This window comes from Melospiza melodia, chromosome 26, assembly GCF_035770615.1.
Source record: "Melospiza melodia melodia isolate bMelMel2 chromosome 26, bMelMel2.pri, whole genome shotgun sequence".
NCBI classification, from domain to species: Eukaryota; Metazoa; Chordata; class Aves; order Passeriformes; family Passerellidae; genus Melospiza; species Melospiza melodia.
This window is the reverse complement of record NC_086219.1, coordinates 2,924,373-2,945,752: the sequence shown is the minus strand read 5'-3', so window position 1 is coordinate 2,945,752 and position 21,380 is coordinate 2,924,373. Positions and strand designations below refer to the sequence as shown.

The following is a 21,380-nucleotide window of genomic DNA, read 5'->3' as shown; positions in this document are numbered from 1 at the left end:
AAATCTTTGAGCCCTATTAACTTGAGGAAATTTTCAATATCCTGCCTTGGGAATTTGAAGTGAATGTGCCTGGAATTGAGAGGGAAGGGAGGAAAGCTCTTCTCTGAGGGGAAGAATTTCCTCTCCTTGCTGCTGAGGGAAGGAAGATGAAGAGCACAGCTCTGACTGGCAAGGAACTGAAAAGAGTGGAAAGAATAAAAAAACCATTCAGTGCTCAGGGCAACCCCAGCACAATTGGGAACACTGGGGAGCAGCCAAGCTGTGGTTTGTGGCCCAGGAACAGCCCTGCAAAGCCCTGCCACTCCATTTTATAACCATTTATTTGTCAGCTGGAAGCCTGGTGCTGCAGGAAAAATGTGTGGAATTAGGAGGGATCCACAGCCCAAAAATTCTGGAAATCTGATGCAGGGAACACCTCTGCACTTGCTCATGTCCTCTGTGAAACCCTCTCTATTCTCCGAATCCCAGGAGAACAAAATGCACTTTGCAGAGGTGACTCAGGGCAGGTTGTTCCAAATGAGGTTTAAAAGAAAGGAACATCCTAAATCATCCTTTAGTATGAAATAATTGTTTGTACCCACAGACCAAACTCAGGGAAATAGCAGGTGAAGAAAAATGGATGTTCGAGGACAAAGACTTGGAGAAACCTGTGATCTCCGTACATGTCACAACTTTTATCACTGATTTGAAAGAACACAAACCTGTGATCTCCATACATATCACAATTTTATCACTGATTTTTCAAGACATAACTCCTCCATGGGATGGAGTTAGCTGCAGCTACCAGGGAACACCTCTGCACTTGCTCGTGTCCTCTATGGAACCCTCCCCCGTTCTCTGAATCCCAGGAGAACAAAATGCACTTTGCAGAGGTGACTCAGGGCAGTGGGGTTCAAAAGAAAGGAGCATCCTAAATCATCATTTAGCGTGAAATAGTTGTTTGTACCCACAGACCAAACCTCAGGAAAATGTCAGGTAAATAAAAATGGATGTTCAAGAACAAAGACTTGGAGAAACCTGTGATCTCCATACATATCACAATTTTATCACTGATTTTTCAGTCCATAGCTCCTCTGTGCCATGGGGATGGAGTTAACTGCAGCTACCAGGAAGTCAAACAGGATCTAATGGAGAGAATTTGCAGTGACTTCAAGGAGCTGAGGACTCGAGACTTCCAGCCAAGACAAATACGAGAGGGGACTGATTAGGAAATGTCACCCTTCCTCCTGCCAAGCACTCAGGGCTGGTGATAGGAGAGTATTAAATATAATCTCGCAGTCTTTAGGGGCTCTTTGATTTTATATTGCATTCTTATCAGCTTCTAAAGTCCAGTGTTAATGAGCATGAGAAACTCACTTGGTAGTTTGGCAGTTTTGCCGAAATCAAGCGGAGTTCATTCAGTCCTGGCCTGTGGATCCAGCTGGAGATGCCTTTCCCTTTCCTAAGGAACCTCTGGCTGCTCTTTTTCTCCTTCCCAGCAGTCCAACATCACCTTTACAACCAGTTCTTCGTGACCACCATTAAGGAAAAATGGGTTTTACCAATAATCCCATCCTTGGAAGTATTGAGGGATGAAGCTCTGAGCAATCTGAGCTAATGGGAGCTGTCCCTGCCTGAAAAGGGGTGGGAAAAGAGGAGATTTAAAGTTCCTCACAATCCAGATAATCCTGGGACTCTATGGATGAGGTTTTAAAGGACCCAGAAGCAGAGATGAAGCATTTGCACTGTAAACATGCAACCCTGACAGCAGTGCAGGTCCCAATTAACAACACGAACCTCCAAGTCTGGCATTTTGCTCACTTTCTGCCAGAAAAAAATATGTGTAACAGTATATATCAGGGAAAAAAAAAGTTTAAATTAATTATGATTTCCTATTTAAAACCCCCTTGCAGATATTACCTCCATGTCCCTTTCTCCCATAGAGAAATTCCATATATATATATATATATATATATATACATAATATATATACATATATATATATTATATATTCCATATAAATCTAAATCTAAATATATATATTCTAAAAATGAATTCTGGAAAGATTAAAGAGCCACTACTCACACTGAGCAGTGTGTGCAGTCTGAGGATTAAAACACAAGTTGCAAGGATTAAATTGTACTGATTACTCAGTTTGTTCATCTTCAACCTGAAACCTGCCTGGCACAGACTGTCGTGCTAAATAAATTCAATAAAACACGAGATTTTTGGACACAAGGTGCTTTTGCAGTGCAAAGCAGCCACATCTCCGCTGTAAGCACAGAGAGAACAGCAGTGGAGTGGAAGTTTAAGGTCATCAGCTCTAAATTCTGTCTGCCACAGACCCACATTGCACAATCACTTAATGTAGCCAGAGCTATTTATTACCCCAGCAAAAAATCATCTAGAGGAGTGAAGTGCAATGTTTTGGTTAACAGATAAAGCCAGGCTGTTTGTGGGCATGTAAATGGATTGGATGGTTAAATTCATCCATGAGCCATCCATCTTTTGTCCTCGACCCTTTTTAGTTATAAAAATGACCTTGGTATTGACAGAAGAATATAAACGAACTTCCCCTGCAGTTCATCTATTGATCCCCTCCTTGCTCAGCTGATCACTAATAATCATAAGTGAATAAAGAGGGGCTGTGCATCATCCCCCTGTCGGAATTCAGGGCATCCCTCTGGCTGTCCTGGATTGCCCAAACCCTGCCAGGGGGCTCGGACACCCTGGCACAGAGCCCAAGACTCTGACTTTGATTATGAAATAATTACCAACCTCATATGAGGATCAGCAAGCCACGAAACTCTAAGTAGAAGAATAGTTAGTTTGTGTTTCTTTTCCATGTTAAGCACAAGGAACAGCTCTGCTGTTATGTGTGCCACTCTGTGTCCCGTGTCCTGAAGCTGCTCAGAGATGGAGAAAGGATTTACTCTGAGGTGGAAAGTGAATTTAGAGAGGAACTCCCTGTAGTACCACTCTGTGCAGGCAAAGAGAACAAGAGAGGACAGAACAGCATTTTGCCTCCCTTTATTCAGAAGTGATATCGAGCAAATGATTCTCTATAAGAAGAAAAGTTAATGGGGAATTATTCTATAATAATTCCCTATTCATTATTTATTATTAATAATAATAAAATTATATAAATAATAAATAATAATAAATATATAAATATAAAATAACAAATATATAAATATATTCTATTTATGTAAATATAATATGAATATATTTGCACGATATTTATACAATATAAATATGTTTATATACAATAGGAATATATCATATATTTATATAATATGTATAAATATAATATATTATTATATAAACATAGTAATAACTATATAAATAATATATAAATATATACTATATATTTGATATATGATATATAAGATATATGGTATATAATATATATAATATATGATAGATAATATATGATATATGACATATATATATAATATATATAATATATTATATATAATATATAACATATTATATATAAAATAATATATAATATTAAAAATAAAAAAAAATAATAATAGCTTCAGACACCAGCACAATCAGCCTTTTATTGGGAAGGCACACTGAGCTGTTTTATCTCAATTGATAGGGCTGCCAGGTGAGCTCCCTTTTAAGAGCTGTAGAAACAATCTCAGACAGGACTGGATAATATTATGCTTGGAATGATAATATTGTGCTTGGAAAAGGTCAATATTTTATTTAATCAGGCAGACAGAGAGTGGGTGGCAATTTCAAGGCATTTTCTTGAGACTGGAATTCAGGGAGTCCCAATGGAAATGAAATTTTGCTTTTTTTCTCTTTGGGTTTTAGGTGACTGGAACCCCGTGATGAGAAGTGAAGGATGTGCTGAGAGCTCCTGAAATGGGGGAATGTGGAGATTTTAGCTCATTATGGTCCCTTACACTGCAGATGCCACGGGCACTTCTCCATTCCTGACGGATGAGGTGGGAGACATCCACCTCAGAAACTCAAACCTGCTCTTTTCCTCTTCCAAAACAGCACCAGGGAGACACCAAACATTGATTAATCCACCTCAACAGCTCCTCTGTGTCACCCACTGTCCTGGAGATAAATCAATCTGGTCCTGGAATCTCTGCACAAGGTTTTCCTGAACTGTGCCAAAATGGCCAAGAGATTCTTTTCAAAAAAATCCATTATTATCCTTAGTAAATCAGTAAAATTCCATTAGTATCCTTAGCAAATATCTCCATTTATTTGCTGTTGGAGTTAAACTGGGTTCTACATTTGGAGCTTCTTCAGACCAGCACCAGAAGAAAAAGGAAAAAAATACTTTTTAAAATTTTTTATTAAAGGTTTTAAAGAGCACACACAGCCTGTATTGTTACCCAACACTCCAAGCAAGTTCTGAGGGAAATCTTGGGAGATCCAGCCCCGAGCATTGATTACAAGGAGTTTTTAATCTCGTGCCAAGAGGAACATTGAGGTTATAAGATGGCTCCACAACCATCTTGCCAAATAGCACAAATGTTTACATCTTCCAAACTACCACCAATAGATCATAGACAAAGAAATGTCCATAATGTACCCAGCTGCTGGAAACAAAATGTATTTAAGCCACTGAAGAGGGTTTAATGAAGTAAAGCATTTTTGTAACTGCCAGCTCAAAGTAAATAATCACTGATGTGAGCAGAGTTAAGAGATCCTGACTGGCCAAATAATCTCAATGTGCCATCGAGGAAGCTGCTGCTTTGTGGGAATAACATAACAGCACTTGAACGTTCTCATAAACTTGAGGCTTGTCTTCCTCAACACCCTGCGCCTCCTGGGACTGGGGGAGTGCAAAGGGAACTTTCCAGCACGTGCAGAACCAAAGTACAAAAGGTTTAATTCACGCTGAAAAGTCTGAGCTGTTTTAAAGCTCAAAACAAGCAAAAAGGAAAGGAGAAATGCCTGCTTTGAGTGATGCATAAATGTAGGAAATAGAAAATTCTCGAAGTTTAGCAGGCTCACATAGCATATATCTGTATGCAAACTTTGAGAGAAAAAAATAATTACTTAGAAATGCTACAGAATAAGACAGACATTATTAAGAGAGAAACAGAACTAAAATTTAAAAAGATAGCCTTACAAATAAGACCAGACACTTTAAAGAACTATGAAAGATCCATTGCAGTATCAAAGTACAAAAGGTTTAATTCACTCTGAAAAGTCTGAGCTGTTTCTAAAGCTCAAAACAAGCAAAAAGAAAAGGTGAAATGCCTGCTTTGAGTGATGCATAAATGTAGGAAATAGATTTTAGAGAATTCTCAAGTTTAACAAAAGCTCACATCTGTATGCAAACTTTGAGAGAAAAAATAATTACTTAGAAATGCTACAGAATAAGACAGACATTATTAAGAGAGAAATAGAACTAAAATTTCAAAAATAGCCTTACAAATAAGACTAGACACTTTAAAGAAATAAAACTATGAAAGACCCACTGCAGTATCAAAGTACAAAAAGTTTAATTCACTCTGAAAAGTCTGAGCAGTTCTAAAGCTCAAAACAAGCAAAAAGAAAAGGTGAAATGCCTTCTTTGAGTGATGCACAATGACCTGAGCAGATGAGCACAAACCATAAGAACAGCCAAAGGAGGAACAGCCCAGCCTCACTTTTGTTTTTTCACTTGTGCACATGTGAAAAAAAAAAAAAAAGCTGATATTCTGTATATTCTGTAGAGGGAGACCTGGCCCTGCACATTTTCTGTCCTAAATCACTCAAAAGAACACACCAAGCAGCATTTGCAACATCATCTCACGAGCCACAACAGCAGAATTCAGGTCCCAGGGATGAGAGTTACTTGCACTTATTTCTCACAGGTTTCCTGCAGTCTGCTTGAATGTGAATCTGAATGCTTTGCTTTTTTTCCTGCAGAATATAAAACCCCTTTTCCTTGCACCACATAATTGTGTTCCATGGCAGAAGTGGCATCCATCACTGCCCCGCTGTCCCCTGCCTAAAAGATAAACATCCAGAGGGTAATAAATGTCAAACTATGATTATTGATGCTTTCAATTAAATTGATTATCTATTTGAGGTGCAGAGCAGGGTGATTTATTGCTGTCTCTTTAGGTTGCACTTGGCACAACAGCAAGGTGGGTGAGCCTTTGGATTATTCCCATGGATTTTCTATTAAATCTGATTTCCAGAGGTGGCTCATGACCACTCCAGTGCTGGGTGAACTGAAAAATCCAGGTGGGAATATCCTGGGTTTTTGATGTCTACTGGAGCTTGGAAGCAAGAGGGGAAAATAGGAAATTAAAACTTTGAAGTGTGGAAAGAGAGGAGATGCCCTTCATTTAAATCCCTCATTCACCAACTTGCATTTGCAGACTGAGTCAAACAAAACCTGTGCATAACCTGGAGCTGTGCTGAGTTTGGAGCTTGGGAAACAAGAGGGGAAATTAGGAAATGAAAACTTTGAATTGTGAAAGGAGAGGAGATTCCCTTGATTTACATCCCTCATTCCCAAACTTGGAATTGCATACTGCATCAGACCAAACCTGTGCATTATCTGGAGCTGTGCTGAGCTTGGATCTTGGGAAACGAGAAGGGAAAATAAGAAATGAAAATTTCAAGTGTGGAAGGAGAGGAAATGCCCTGGATTTACACCCCTCATTCCCAAACTTGCATTTACAGACTGAATCAGACCAAACCTGTGCATAATCTGGAACTGTGCTGGGCTTGGGAAGCAAGAGGGAAAATAAGAGATGAAAATTTTCAATGTGGAAGCACCAGAGATGCCCTTGATTTACATCCCTCATTCCAAACTTCCATTTACAGACTGAATAAGACTTGTGCATAATCTGGAGCTGTGTGAGCTCTCCCCAGCCCAGCAGAGATGAGATGAGATGAGATGACCTTCGGCTCGTCACTGCATTGTGTTTTTATTCGTTTCAGATAACAGGAGCTATAAAATTCAAAGCCATTTGCTCCCCAATGATAATCAGCAGCTGCTTCACAAACAAGGCTCTTTTTGTGGAGCCACGGGGTGACCTTTATCTGATCATTCCCTTAGAGAAATGCCTTTTGTGGCTGGGCAAGCCAGGAGCACCTTCCACTGGTTCTCCAGAGCATCAGCACACTCTTGGCTCAGCCTGCTCCAAAAAGCAAATTTGGCTCAGACCCAGCACAGCCTCAGCCAGCAATGCTTGTTTTGGGAAGGGCCAGAAATTAGCAGGAGAAAATGATAATTCTCTTAATGTGCTGCTCTGCCAGCAGGTAGATTTAGAGAATTTCAGTAAAAAACTCATGAAAGGAAGAAAGGAAAAGGAAAAGGAAAAGGAAAAGGAAAAGGAAAAGGAAAAGGAAAAGGAAAAGGAAAAGGAAAAAGGAAAAGGAAAAGGAAAAGGAAAAGGAAGAGAAGAGAAGAGAAGAGAAGAGAAGAGAAGAGAAGAGAAGAGAAGAGAAGAGAAGAGAAGAGAAGAGAAGAGAAGAGAAGAGAGAGAAGAGAAGAGAAGAGAAGAGAAGAGAAGAGAAGAGAAGAGAGAGAAAGAGAAGAGAAATGCAAGGGAAATGCAAGGAAAGGAAAGAAAATGCAAGGGAAGGAAATGCAAGGAAAGGAAAGGAAACGCAAGGAAATGCAAGGAAAGGAAAGGAAACGCAAGGAAACGCAAGGAAACGCAAGGAAAGGAAAGGAAAGGAAAGGAAAGGAAAGGAAAGGAAAGGAAAGGAAAGGAAAGGAAAGGAAAGGAAAGGAAAGGAAAGGAAAGGAAAGGAAAGGAAAGGAAAGGAAAGGAAAGGAAAGGAAAGGAAAGGAAAGGAAAGGAAAGGAAAGGAAAGGAAAGGAAAGGAAAGGAAAGGAAAGGAAAGGAAAGGAAAGGAAAGGAAAGGAAAGGAAAGGAAAGGAAAGGAAAAGGAAAGGAAAGGAAAGGAAAGGAAAGGAAAGGAAAGGAAAGGAAAGGAAAGGAAAGGAAAAAGTGAAAGAATCAGTGGGGAAATGAAAATCAGCACTAACTTGAATTTGAGACACTCCAATTTTCCCCGTTATTGCCCACATCTGGCATTTCTAAGTCCTGGGGAAGCTCTGTGGCAGAAAACCTTGTGGATGAACTTCCCAGGCAATGCCTGACCAAGTTTCCCACCATTTTTTATCAGGAGCACCAGGACAAAAACCAGCTGAGACATAAAACAGGAAGATGATTCGACCTGGGACACCTTGGGAAATAAGTGAATGCAAGAGATAAACAGTGAGTATGCAAAAAGAGAATTTCCATCCCAATTTTATAGACCAGACAGAGATGAGAAATTAAGAGAGGTGCCCAAATCACTCTGGCATTTAGAAATTGACTTTCAAGCTCCTTAGACCTGATCTTAACCACAAGGCTGTCAGTCCTGCTCAGATGCAAACACCTTTGACCCCACTAAGCTCAGAATTACTCTCACATCCACTCAGACTTTGAAGCCTGGCTTATCTCACAGCAGTGTAACTGTCCCCCTCCACCAGAACATGGAAACAAACAATCAAGGGAGGATGTTGTGTTTGCAGGTGCCTCGACATTGGAAGGACAGAACGAACCTGACTTAGTGTTCTTAGAAGGCTAATTTATTATTTTATTATATTATAGTTATATATAATTATTATATCTAATTATACTATATATAATAATGTTATATTATACATAATAATATTATATAATATATAATGATATATCATATAATTATATATTATTATTTATTATATATTTTATTATTATATATTATGCTATATAATATTAATATATATAATATAATAAAAATCACAAAAAATATCCAATAAAATAAAATATAATATAAAATTAAATAAATTTTAAAATAAATAAATAAATAAAAATTAAAATAAAAAATAAATAAAATAAAATATAAAATTAAATAAATTTTAAAATAAATAAAAATAAAATAAAATAAAATAAAATAAAATAAAATAAAATAAAATAAAATAAAATAAAATAAAATAAAATAAAATAAAATAAAATAAAATAAAATAAAATAAAAGGCAGGAAACCCCATAGGATGACAGGCACTGACTTCCCTCCCTAACCCACATCCCAAATGCAGGAAACAAATTCCCGGTGACCCTCTGTGGTGAGCAGCTGCCAGAATGTGCCTGTTTTGGAGGGAGCAGCAGCTCCAGGTGGAGGTGTTTGCTTATGCAAAGTGCCTGGGCAGCTTCCATCCCTCAGGTGCCCAGGAGGAGCTCAGGGATGCAGGAGGAACTCGATGTTCAGGCTCCTGCCATGGGCTGTGACCGTGTCTGCATCCCCACATCACCCTCAGCCTCACCATAAAACAAAAAATGACCAAGTGCCTCAAGGCAGCTTGGTTTGATTGCAGTGGTTGAGAAAGAAGCCACTGAAATCAAACCCAAATTCCTTCATCCTGAACAAATCCTGAGCCACGAGTCACCCCTCCCTTCAGCACAAACTCTCTCTACCAAAGCCCTGAGCTCAGCCTGCTGGCTCCTTGTTCCTTGGACAGCAGTGCAATGATCAAAAATAAAATAAAAATAAAAGGGGGGAAATATTTTTGCTGCTTCCCACCCAATTTTCTGCATAAAACTCCTTTTCAAATTGCACAGGGCGAAGTTCTGCCCCGGAACAGGCGAAGAAAAGGGAAATTGAGCTGGAGGCAGCTGTGGTCACTTACTCATCCAAGCATGATCATCCCACCCAGCCCCAACAAAAACTTCCTAAATCACCCCCAGAGTTTGAATCACTCTCTCCCTCCCTTTGCTTCCTGTACTGGAGACCCAAACGTGCCTCCTCACAGGAAACCCACTCCTGGAACCGCTGGCAGCCTGGAGCTCCCTGCCCTGGCAGCAGCACCATGACGGGCCCATCTCAAAAAGGAAACACGCATTTGGCTGTCCAGCCTGCAACATTCAAACCTGCAACCCAAAATAAACTGATTTTCTCTCCCTCCTTTCCTTTACACCCACCGAGCAGCACAGTTTCCACACCATGAATCCCTGCCTGATGAGGTTTTCACACCAACGAAGAAGCCAGGAGCTGATTCCTCACAGCGCCATCTCCACTCTTTGACAAAAACAAACCATGCCACTCATACCTCGGAGTTATCTGACACAAGACAAGCTCCCTTTCCCCCCCTTTTTTAACAGGGCCAGGTTGGAAATGTCACTGTGTTATCAGCTATCAGCAGTGGCCGTGCCACGCAGGAGCCCAGCAGGGATCTGCTCTGGTTAATGCTCAGGAAACACAGGGCAGGTTTTAAGAAGGATGCAGAGGATGTAATGGAGCCCCTAATGTGTTTGGGTTTCTCCGGTGGAATCCAGTTTTATCAGGAAACAAAGGTCCTGGTGGGATTATCAGCAGAAAGAAAGCCAGGAGCTGTCTGGGTTGGGAGGGGGGTTGTGCCAAGGTGCTTCCTCCCAGGAAACCTCCTCCAGCAAATCGTGTGGGGTTCTGTGGGATTTGCAGCGCAAGGAAGAGTTTCCCTGATGCTGATTCCCTGGGGAAAGGAAGGAGAAGTCCCAAGAATGTTGAAATGCAGGGAGAAGCAGCAAAAATTAAATGTTATTGGCAAGTGGCCTCGTTAAGAAACCAACAGAGCTCATCCCTGTTCTCCATCCTGTTGGAACCCAGGAAATTCCTCTGGCTGCTCTGGAGGATTTGGGACCCTGCCCAGGGGGCTCAGAGACCCCTGGCACAGAGCCCCAGACACCTGTGACTGTGATTTAGCCCTTGGAAAAAACAATCACCAACCTTTAAATGCAGAATTACAAGCCAAGAAAGTTTAAGTAGAATGACAGTGAATTTATCACGGGGTGAAAAATAGATTTTTGGGGTTTTTTAGCATGGGGGTTCAGGGGGCAAGATGGAGGAATCTGGGTGTGTCCAGCCTTTCTCCTTCCTCTTCTTCTTGGCCTCCATCTTCTGCTGTGATGTTGCACTTTGGGATTGGTTTAGAGTAGAAGCTCACTGTCTGACATAGGTGATAGGTATTGGGAAGTTATTGTAAATATTGTACAGGTAGTTTTTAGTATAAAAAAGATAACACCAGTGTGCCACTGTCTGACCTGCTGAGTGGACCTGGGCAGGACAGGAGAAAGAATTTTATAAATAAGATACAATAAACAACCTTGAGACCGAGAAACGAAGAGCTCTGACTCCTTCTTCGACTGCCAGGCTGGGAAAAGAGAATTTCTAACACGTCTCGGGGTCACTGTGAGCAGCAGAAGCCCCAAGAGTATCCGAGTGCTGCCCATCCCAAGGGATCAAACAGCACCCAAAGCTTTCCCTTCCCACCTCCAATATCCCTGCTCCATCTCCTCATCACTCCCCTCAACACACACAGGGAGCAGGAGGAGCTCAAAGTGACAGAAACTTTGTCACAGGATGATAATAAGAAGGTTGGAATTGAGAGAGCAGGAATTATTTGTGAGCTTGATTCTTATCTCATTGGTTTGGGTTTTTTTTAATATCTGATTAATAGAACAAGTATAATAGTTAATAACTTTAGAATATTAACAATTATAATAGTTAATATTATAAAGTTATAATATTATAATATATAATATATATAATTTACAATTATAATAGTTAATGTATATAGTTCTATATATACATAACTATATATTATATCTATAGTATATGTATTTTATATATAGTTATATATATAACTGTATATTAATTAACAATTATAATAGTTAATATTATAAACATATAATATTATGATATCTATTATATATAATAGATATAATTTACAATTATAATAAGTAATATATATAGTTCTACATATACATCACTATATATATTATATCGATAGTATATATATTATATATATAGTTATATATATAACTATATGTAATTAACAATTATAATAGTTAATATTATAAACTTATAATATAATTATATATATTATATATAATAGATATAATTTACAATTATAATAAGTAATATATATATAGTTCTATATATACATAACTATATATATTATATCTATAGTATATATATTATATATATAGTTATATATATAACTATAGATAGTTATATTTAATTATTTATATAATTATATATATTATATATATTATTTATATTATATATTTATATTATATATATATTTATATTATATATATATTATATATATTATTTATATATATTATATATTATATATTATATATATATAGTATTATTTAATTATATATAGTTATATAATTAACAATTATATTAGTTAATATTATAAACTTATAATAATATGATATATATTATATATAATAGATATAATTTACAATTATAATAGTTAATGTTATAAACTTATATTATGATATATTATATAATATTTATAATATTTAATTTATTCATATATATGTTTATTTATATATATATGTATATATATATGTATATATGTATATATATATATATATATATATATATATATATATGTGTATATATATATATATATATATATATATATATATATATATATATTATACATATATAAAATATGTACTGGTTCCCCAGATGGTCTCAGAGGGATTTGGGGTCTCAGAGGGGGCTGGAGGTCTCAGTAGTTCTCCAGATGGTCTCAGGGGAATTTGGGGTCTCAGTGGTTCCCCAGAGTATCTCAGGGGGTCTCAGTGGTTCCCCAGATGACCCCAGAGGTATCAGGGCTGTTCCACCCCCCGTGCCCCTCTCAGGGCTCCGTGTTCTGCAGGATAATCCAAGGATGATCCCAGCTCCCCCCCCTGATCTCTGCCTTCCTCCCCTTCCTCTTCCGCACCCCCTCCCAGCCCTGCCACCCCCTCAGCTCCTCCACCAGCACCAAGCAAAACCTAAAAAAGGGAAAGAATGAGCGAGTGAGGAGCGCAGGGCTGGCACTGCAGACAATGTCTGTCTTGTGTGAGTAATTTAGCACTATGGCCAGTCAATCTGCTTTCTGGGCCCGATGCCCTGACCCTCTTTAGAGCTGCTCTCTCTCTCCAGCACAGTGTGAAACGTTTCCTTTCACAGCACTGACACTTTGCAGATTGAGACGTCAGGCCTGTCCAACTGCAGCAAATTAGCAATTTTTCTTTTACTAATTGGAAATAAAAATGTTTGCTAAGGGAATAATTTGGAGGAATGCAGTGTTAGGTTTCCGGCTTTTTTATAAGGATGCTTTAAACTTTATCCATGTGCACTTTTCCTTCTGTTTTGATGCCTTGCACTGTAAATTTTAATAGCTTTACTTGACTGTTAACTTTACAGTCTCAGCCTTCCAAAGGATTAAATAAAGTTTTTAATTTATCTTCCTCTCTGAGGCAGCAGGATCTTCTTAAAGCAGCGCCCAGCAGTGCTCACCCACTTCAAAATGAGCACAACTTCAAAGGGTTAAACCCTGCACGGGGATGTGGCATCTGGATGAACCTCGGGCAGGAGATTTGTTTGCTGAGCCTTCAGCTCACAGCTCCCAAAGTTCCCTCAGAAATGGTGCAGAGAGATGGGCAGCAGATCCAGGGAGGCTTTCCAGCTTTAAATCTGCCAGGAACGGGCAATTCTGGAATTGCGGATTTGTTTTTAGGGATGTGCTGGGCTCAGGGCAGGGAGTGTCTGACCTTCTGTCCCTTACGATTTGCATTGATTCAGTTTTGCCCACTCCATCAGGAAATATCAATATTTTGGGCAGGGTTTGTGGTGATTTTTTAAGAGGGTTTGGTGGTGACAGTTCACATACAAAAAAAAAAAAAAAAAAAAGAAAAAAATGGACTGGGAGCAGCTTGATCTATTGGATCTATTGGATCCTAAATCCCCTACATGCAAATAACAGCCAGGAAAAATTATGCATGTGCAAAAATCTGAAAAATCCTTCAAGAGAGAAGTATCAGGAAAGAGCCTCCTGGAATCCAGAAAACCCAGATAAGAAATTAGAAGTGAAAACAAGCTCCCTTTTTTGCTGAAATCCAATATTTTAGCCGAATGCCCCTGCAATTCCTGAGGCATGTAATGCCTTCCTGCACGGCACTCCAGTGGTACAGAAAAGAAAAAAATGGACTGGGAGCAGCTTGATCTATTGGATCCTAAACCCCCACATGCAATTAACAGCCAGGAATGATTCTTCATTTTGGTGAAAAAACCCCAAAAATCCTCCAAGAGAGAAGTATAAGGAAAGAAAGAGCCTCCTGGAGTCCAGAAAAGCCAGATAAGAAGCTAGAAGTGAAAACAAGCTCCCTTTTTTGCTGAAATCCGATATTTTAGCCGAATGCCCCTGCAATTCCTGAGGCATGTAATGCCTTCCTGCACGGCACTCCAGTGGTACATTAGCTCCTGTAACAATGCCAGCACATAAAGAGTTACTGTTCTTTTCCCCCCCTGCACCCCCCACCCCCCCATAAAGCATTTGACAGCCATGCCTAATAATTCTTTCTGGTGTGTTTTTTTTTTTTTTTTCCTTTTTTCTTGATGTCTTTATGTGAATATGAAGCCGGAGTGAAAGGCTTTGGGTGACCCCTGCGAGAGAGAGAGAAAGTATGAACCACAGAGCAAAAGAGTGAGATATAGACTCCCTGCCGAGCCCTCAGCATCTTCCCTGGCAGCTCACAACTTGGCTTCAGAGGGCCTTTGTGAGGAAAAAAGGACTCTTCTTCACTCAGGCTGTGACAATAGGTGTTTTGTCAGCCAGGGACAGGATAAAAAGCAGGGGGTGGGAGGCGAGATCATCATCGGCCAGGGGCTCGCCTTTGGGGCCTTGCAGATGTTGGAAGGAGGATGATTTATTGCTCCAGTGTCCTCAGTGGCATTTGGCCACCTTCCCAGAGCCCGGCCTTGGTGGCTGGGGAGGGTGGGAGGCGGGAGAGAGGGCACAAGGAGGAGGCATCTCCAAACCTTCTATGGGCAAAGCGTGCTGGGGGCACGGCCGGGCTGGGACAGGGCAGCCATTCCCAGAGTTATATATTTTTATATTATTATCTATATATATATATACGTTAAAATAGATCTATTTTAAATTCCACCAGTCTAGAAATGCCAGCAAAGAGCAGTGCAGGGGTTACCTGGACATGGGAATATCACATCTCACGGTGATTTTGTGCTGGGAAGAACCCAACCCAATTCACCATGGGCAAAGTGTGCTGGGGGATGCAGGGGGAACATGGCCAGGGCTGGGACAGCTGGAGGGACAGAGCAGCCATTCCCAAAGCTATTTATTTTAAAGTTATTATATATATTTATAAATTAAAATAGACCTATTTTAAATTGCCCCACTCTAGAAAGCCCAGCAAAGAGCGGCACCTAGGCATGGACAATCAAATTCCAGGATGGCTTTGTGATGGGAAGAACCCAACCCAAATTCACACCCAGGGGTTACCTGGGCACAGAAAATCAAATTCTAGGGTGATTTTGTGCTGGGAAGAACCCAACCCAATTGACCATGGGTAAAGTGTGCTGGGAGCTGCAGGAGGGGGCATGGCCAGGGCTGGGACGGCCATGTAGGGACAGAGCAGCCATTCCCAAAGCTAGATATTTAAAATTATTATATATAGACATTAAAATAGATCTGTTTTTAATTCCTCCACTCTAGAAAGCCCAGCAAAGAGCAGTACCCGGGCATGGACAATCAAATTCCACAATGGTTTTGTGCTGGGAAGAACTCAAGCCAAATTCACATCCAGGGGTTACCTGGGCACAGAAAATCAAATCCCAGGATGATTTTGTGCTCAGAAGAACCCAACCCAAATTCACCATGGGTAAAGTGTGCTGGGAGTTGCAGGAGGAGGCGCAACCAGGGCTTGGACAGCATGAAGGGAATGAGTGATAGAGAAGCCATTCCCAAAGCTATGTATTTCTAAATTATTATATATATTTATATATTAAAATAGATCTATTTTAAATTGCCCCACTCCAGAAACCCCAGTAAAGAGCAGCACCTGGGTATGGACAATCACATCCCAGGATGGTTTTGTACTGGGAAGAACCCAACCCAAATTCACCATCATCATCACTGAGAAGTTTGGGTGTGGTTTTGGGGTGTGGGCATGCAGGAATGACCTTTCCACAGCTCCCAAGAGGTGTCACTGCATTTCTGCATGGCCATGCCTTTGTTCATTCACTAAGGAAGGAGTGAGCAGAGCCAAGGGGCAAAAATTCCCCTGTCTGGCTGATCCCAAAGCCAATCTGGTTTGTGTGTGAATGGGAGGGAAGGAGGGATCTGGTGCCTCCTGCTCGCTCAGAAAAGCTTGGAAGCAGCAAGGAGGATTTATGCAAATCAGCTGAGAAAGGCGGCCACTATTTTGGATGTCTCTCCATACCTCAAAAAGAAAAAAAAAAAAAAATTAAAAAAAAAATCCCAGACCTGTTTGAAGTCTGCCCACTGCTCCATATATCCAGTATATTGAAATGTATCCCAGATCACTGAGCCAGGAAATCCTGGATAATTTCCAAGAAGAAGGAATCACAGTCTAGCAAGAAATACACACCAAGACAGTGTATTGCCAGCAGTTTGATTTAGGACTTTTGCTCCAGCTCCTTCCTTCTTTTAATACACAGTTTTCCACCACACTTTCTATATAAATACTCTATCCTATGGCTGACAGCCTCTCTTAGTAGATTTATCCATTAGTGGATTTACTAAAAATGTTTTCTACTGAAACAAGGGCAAATACTTCACCTCAGCAAAGGACAAATCCAGAGGCAGCATTAAAATCAAGCCCAGTAAATCCTAGACAAGATAGATGCCATAAAAAACTTTGTGAGTCCCCTTGGGCACAAATTCCAGGCAGAAAAATTATTTAAAAATTAGCAAACAAATTGCAGAAATGACTGAAAAAGGCATGAGTATCAAACCCCTGAAATGAGGCAGAAAGATGTTTAACAAAGAAGTGAAGAGCTCTATTTGTCTCAGCTGCCAGGACCCACCAGCACCCTCTTAGGATTGAAATCTCCAAATGCTTTCCTAAGTTCCAGACACACTTTCCTGCATGTGCTCCAAACTGTTATAGCCATTTACAGAAGGAAGTGAAGCATTCAGAGGATAAGTGACACGTCCAAGGTCACACACAGAGTCAACTGCAGAGTCAACAGAAGAGCAAGGAGAGCTTTGCCGAAAATCCCTTGGCTTTGACCGCCAGACAATGGCTCCCCCTCCCACGTAATCAACCAGTTATGGAAAGGCATAAATGCATATTTGCAGGGCTAAATATGTTCACTTGAGAATAAAAATGTTTGGATGATTATCTATAAATTATCTGACATTCTCCAGACCGCTCCGGTTTGGAAGTTGGAGCGAAATTTGATGAATTACAAGCACGACACAAATGTTAGAGGAGAAACTTTGCTTTGACTGTTTCTTTGGAAAAAAACCCCCCTCCCCAAAAAAAACCCTGGAAGAATGGCAGGGATACACCAAAAAATACAATCCCCACAAAGCTGAATTTCCAAAACCTCTCAAATTATTGTTTCTCTGATTTCAGATAGTTTATCACTATTGGCATTTAATATTCCTCTACTGATCTTGCCACAAAATGATTTTTGTTTTTAAAGTAAAGCAATAACCACAAAGTATGAGCAAAAAAAAAACAAAACAGTCTGTCTTAGAAGCAAAATAAATTTCCTCTGGACTTTCACAGGCTGTCAGGTCCCAAATATCTCCCATTTCCCCATGACATTATTAATGCTGGTCTAGGAACTCTTCCATAGTTTGGGAGCCGTAATTAAAATAACTGAGCTGCTTTTTTCATTTCCGTTTTTTCTGGCTGTGTTTGTCCATGTTCTTACACATCCAGATTCTCCTCATTTGTGGCAGCAAACCCTTTACTCTCTGTGGTGTTGAGCCCTCCATCTCCTGAGGGATGTCATGGGACTGGAAGTAGAATTTATGTCAAACTCCCCTGCGAGGGAACGCGCTGCTAAAAGCTGGCTTTGTCTCGTTTGTATTTTTTTTTTTTACTAGGCACTGTTTGGGCTATAGACATGGATAATTCTGCATCTTGAATGCTCTGCACCAAATTGCCACATCAGCACTAAATACCTCCACTTAATTTTTCATTTGGACCCGATGAAACATTTTTTCCCATGGAAGGAAAAGTCTGCTCTTTGTGATCGTGGCACTGCCAGCCCAAGTTACAGTAAAGGTTAATCACAAACAAGAGACAAGTAAAGTAGACAAAGAGCATCATACACTTCACTTTTCAATGGATGTTTTCATAAATGTATGAATAATTTAAATTATCATTGCCGAGTATTTATTCGAGTGTTTCAGGGGAAAAAAATGCCTCCTCTTTTTTTTTTTTTTTTTTTTTTTTTTTTTTCCCTTTTTCCCCTCCTTGATTCTTTTCATTTCTGTCTCATCTCTTTTATGTGCTGCATCGGCTGTTTTCTTGCCATCTGAATCAGTTTTTTGGAACAATGGGATGTATGAGGGCTGAGGGGGCAGTGGAAGAATACAGCCCTTGTTGTACACTCTGTGACTTGACATTGATTAATGAGGGTGCGGACATGGGCAGAATTTGATAGAGAGAGAAGGGGAAATTGGAGGACCTGAGGGCACCAGAAGGAGGAGGGCAAGGAGATGACAGAGAGGAGCAGAAGGATGGCAGTGAGTGCACAGTGAGTGGTGGAAGTCACCCCACCAGGGACAGGGATTTGGGGTGGGGCAGAGACTCTTCCATGGCAGGACAGTGTGCCCTCACAGTCATTGGGACATTTCAGGAGCATCTCCCACCTCTCCAGGGTTATCCTGCGCACCAAGACCTGCTGTGCCAACATAACCTTTCTCATTTTGCCCCAAAAATGCCATTTGGAAAACCTTCCTCTCTTCTTCCCCTCATTCCTCAGTCTCCACTCCATTGGTTTAACCCCAAACCATGAACACACAGAGGTTACGACTTTCCTGCAGAGCCTACAACTCTGCGCTGAAACAACCCTGAAATACTTGTGGATGCAGAGAAGGGATGGATTGGAGAGAAAAAAAGTCTCCCAAATCCTGTTCTTTCACTTGGATGGCTTTTATTTTCTCATGTGAATAAGCCAGAAGAAGTGATGCTGGTCAGAAAGAGTTTGCACACTGATGCTGGTCAGAAAAGAGTTTGCACATTGATAAACCAGAGGTGTTTCAGGAAAGTTGAAAGTTTGGTGTGGTTCTTAAGTGACTTTTTTTTTAAAAAAGCCACCTTGCCCCTTCAGAAGCAGAGGCCCAAAATGAGCTTAATCAGTTGGTGAGCTTGTAGAGGAGCAATGTGTTCCTTGCTGGGTGGTTTGGGTTTAACAATGCCAGCAGGTTCTCTTTACTTGTATTAAACAACAAAAAAAAATTGCTGTAAAATAGAAAAACTCAAAAAGAAGAACAATAATAGGTGAGTGCAATCCTTTAGGATCCAGTTCCTGAAGTAACCCAGGAAAAGATGGAGAGAAACTTTTTACAACAAAATGTAGTGACAGGACAAGGGGGGATGGCTTCAAAGTGACAGAGAGTGAGTTTGGATTAGAGATGAGGAAGAAAATCTTCCCTGTGAGGGTGGTGAGGCACTGGAACATTGAAATAGTGGCTGGGCCATCCCTGGAAGTGTCCAAAGCCAGGCTGAATGGAGCTTAGAGCACCCTTGGGATAGTGGAACCTATGGCAGGGGCAGAATGAGATGAGTTTTAAAGTCCTTTCAAACCCTTCTGGGTCTTTCCCACCCTGCTCCAGCACTGACTGTGTTTCTTCCCTGCTGCTGGTTGCAGGGGTGAAGCTCTGGGACACACAGGGTGAGCCACATTTCCCTTTCCAGCATGGGGGGCACAGTTTGTGCTGCTTCTGCTCCTGCAAGGTGCACCTGAATATCCCTGAAGTAGGAGCAGGAGGTCTGGCTGGCAGGACATGATCAAAGCTGCTGGCTCAGACAGGTCCCCAAAGTGCTCAAAAGCCACCTGAAAGCTCCACACTGCCCTGTGTGAGGTGTCAGGAGCAGGGGAACCACCACAGCTGCTCTGGCAGGGAATTACAGCAAGTTTGGGACCCCAGTAAAGACAGGACCTAAGGTACAGGATGGAATTACTGATATTAAAAACATCACTATGATCCTCTGGTCAGAAATCTTTACAAACCCCTCTTTTGAAGAAACCTGGAAATGAAGCTGGGCCTTCAGAAATTTCAGCCAGGAGGAGAGAGAGAGAGAATCCCCCCAAACCAGCCCGTTCTCAGACTCAAATTCAAATTATTTTGCCTCTCTGCAGCGCCCCAGATAAATTCGATATCTGCCAGCCCGTGGACTGTTCATGTGCTAATCCCACTCAGACCCTCATTCAGGGCTGCTCTCTTTTGCATAAAACATTAAATGTTGGTTTGAGGGGACAGTTGTCCCTACCCCCTGTGTGGGATCTCTCCCCACCAGCCTCTGGCCACTCCAACCCTGCCTCATTTTCCCAGAGTGAAAGATGCTGGCTCTGCTGTGTGTGAATAGAAAAGGAGCACAGAAAAGTCTCTCTGATGAGCACAGAATCTGCTCCCTGTCTCCCCTCTGCCCTGAGCACCACCAGCTTTAATCCCTCACCCAAAGAGCACCACAAAAAACCTTGTCCTGCCTTAGGCTCACACAACCTGTTTGGGGTTTCTGGGTGCAGAGGCAAAATCAGCACCCCGTCCCCCAACATCTGGCTGAGAATGAGACCTCAGACTTTTTTCTCTGAGCAGCCTCTTCCCCTTTCTCCCTCCTCTTTGCATCCAAGACAAGCAGCCCAGTGATCACCTGCAATGGCAGCCCCAGAGGGTGACCTGAGCCCTAGAGCTACTGCTGGAACAAATGAGAGAGCTTAACTAGAGCAAGACTGGCATAAAAAGGAAAGGGGAAAAAAGAGAGGAACAAAGATTCCGTCCAATTTGCTCTTTTGGGCATTGTAAAAACTGGCCTGTTTCCCAGTATATCACTCTGCCATTGAATAAGGTCAATTGCAGAGCAGTTCTTCAGTCATCCTGATGGGTTTTCATGAGAAAGTGAATGGAGTGCAAATTAGCCAAAGTCGTCACAAGCTTTTTTACTGTCACTCCAAGCCTGACAGTCCAAAGGAAAATGAGGATTAATAAATCTAACGAACTTTCTCCATTCTCCAAGCCAGGTTAGGAAACTATTTATTGTCTCTCTTTTTCTCTGTGTTTCATCCATTTCGCCTACTGTGGTGAAGCATTTGGAGAAGAAAGGAACAACAGCCGTGTGCACACACACGCTCACACACACCCCCAGAGCTCAGCCCCTCCAGAGCCATGGCCACAGCACAAAATAAAGGCACTGCCAGCAAGAAAATCAAGTTTTTAAAATAACTCTGCCTCGTACGCACTGCATGCAGCTTCGGACGAATCCTCGTCATTGCTCCTGTTAATTAATATGTGCTCAGTGTGTTGGACATAAATATTTTATGGGAGAAAGCTAGAAAAGCTTTAAAATTAACTTTTTGGAGGGCAGAAAATGAGTTTCAAGTTAAAGGAAAGAAGGGATGCTA

The 21,380-nt window shown here is 40.8% G+C and overlaps 1 protein-coding gene across 1 annotated transcript in view; it reads right to left on the bottom strand.

Annotated features, from left to right (window-relative positions):
• The window catches only part of PRDM16 (PR/SET domain 16), a 300,196-nt gene that overhangs the window by 151,849 nt on the left and 126,967 nt on the right, over nt 1-21,380 (bottom strand). The gene's annotated exons all lie outside the window — the stretch shown is intronic.